Source organism: Chelonoidis abingdonii, chromosome 2 (assembly GCF_003597395.2).
Source record: "Chelonoidis abingdonii isolate Lonesome George chromosome 2, CheloAbing_2.0, whole genome shotgun sequence".
NCBI lineage: Eukaryota > Metazoa > Chordata > Testudines > Testudinidae > Chelonoidis > Chelonoidis abingdonii.
Genome location: NC_133770.1, coordinates 295,458,360 through 295,460,572, shown reverse-complemented (window position 1 = coordinate 295,460,572; position 2,213 = coordinate 295,458,360).

Genomic DNA, 2,213 nt, shown 5'->3' with positions numbered 1-2,213 from the left:
GAGTGATCCCCAGATTAGCAGAATATACCAATGAGGAGAGGTCAGATAGCCTGTGCCATGAGAAGACAGTGTCTGTAAACAGGGAACAGAAAATGGACCTGTATAATTGTATTAACAGAACATCCCAGTGTCCCACAGCTCAGGCAGGGAGGGGTGCTTTATAATAACACTTATTGATATTATTATATGATAGATATGGCACACTGAGTATGAAGCATGGGATGGAAAAATGTGAAGGAGCTCCAGCAGGGCAGGAAAGCAGAGCAGGAAGTAGGAAAGTAAGCAAGCGCCTTTAGTGATGTAGCACAGATCTGAGCAGAGCACAAGGCAGAGAGGAGAAGCAGAACTTCTGTGAAGCTGCAGCACAAGGAGCAGGAGAAGATAGCACTGGGCAGGAGCGGATAGCACTGGGCGATAGAACAGTGAGGAAATGCGGGGACTGCTAAATTGCTGCAGTGCACGGGGAGGAGATAGGGAGGCAAGGAATGTTGCAAAGTGAACCTACGGCTGCCATTGTGAAGCAACTGAGAATGCTCTCCAGTGTGGATTGAAGACACTTGCTTCCCCCAGCAGAGTTTCAGCATGCGGCAAGGAAGAGCATGATGTGCTCTAGCGATCTTGGCCAGACAGAATGGTCCGCCGGAGGCTGCTCCAGACACACACATTAGAGCAGCCCATTGGCTGCTCTAACATGCACCTGGGGCAAAGGTGTGGTGCCAGCCTGCAGTTTGGTTTGATTTCAGAGAAGTGCCTGGGCCTGCCCCCTGCTGAGGTCAATGCTGGGGCTTGGCTCCTGCTCATGCTTTTAGCTGGGGTTCTACACATTGAACGATGAACAGATACTGTACTAGTCACAGGAAGCAAATGTCCAAGACAAACAAAACTTCCCACATCTGGCATTCTTTTTAGCCCACTGTAGTCTCTGTGGCCTGGTCTACACTATGCATTTAAACCAATTTTAGCAGCGTTAAACTGATTTAACGCTGCACCCGTCCACACAACAAGGCCCTTTATATCGATATAAAGGGCTCTTTAAACCGGTTTCTGTACTCCTCCTCCCATAGTTCCCAGCAGTTCCCCGCCATTGGAATTCTGGTTAGATACAGTGCATGATGTGCAAACAGTATATGGGTGATAGTTCTGGGAAATTATCACTCATTCCTTGTCCTCGTGAAAGCACAGCGCAAGCAATCTCTTCGCACCCTTTTCCTGGATGCCCTGGCAGTGCATATGCATGGCACCCATGAGCCGTTTGCCTTTATGTACTGCCCGCATTACGCACATGCAGTGACATAGGGTGACATGAGAAAAAGTCAGAAATGATTTTTTTCTCTTTCTTCACGGGGGGGGGGGAGTGTAAATTACTACATACCTGACAACCCCGGACAATGTGTTTGACCTAAGCATGGAGCTCAGCCATGCAAATACTTTGGAGACGCGGGACGCGGCATGCTGGGAGTCCTCGTACCCTCCCCTCCTCATGAGTGTCCATTTGTTCTTTCACTTTCCGTTACGCTTGTCACACAGCACTGTGCTGTGACTCTTATTCAAGCTGGAGTTTTTTCAATGCTCTCATTTCATCTTCTATAAGGACTATTGATAAAAGATTTGTCTCCCATACATAGTCTCCCATAGTTCCCACAGTCTCCCCGCCATTGGATTCTGGTTGAGATACAGGTGCAGATGGTGCAAACAGTATCATGGGTGCTGTTCTGGGAATATCATCACTCAATTCCTCTCCTCGTGAAAGCACCAGCCAGCAATCTCTTCGCACCCTTTTCCTGGATGCCCTGGCAGGCCATTGCATGGCACCATGAGCCCGTTTTGCCTTTTCGTACTGTCACCGCATTACGCACTGCAGTGACATAGGGTGACATTGAAAAAAGTCAGAAATGATTTTTTTCTCTTTCTTTCACGGGGGGGGGGGAGTGTAAATTGACTACTACCTGCCACCCCGGACAATGTGTTTGACCTACAGGCATGGGAGCTCAGCACATGCAACATATTTTCGGAGACTGCGGGGACTGCGGATAGCTGGAGTCCTCGTACCTCTCCCTCCCTCCATGAGTGTCCATTTGTTCTTTCACTTTCCGTACGCTTGTCACACAGCACTGTGCTGTGACTCTTATTCTAGCTGGAGCTTTTTCAAATGCTTCTCATTTCATCTTCTGATAAGAGACTCTGATAAACAGATTTGTCTCCCATACATAGTC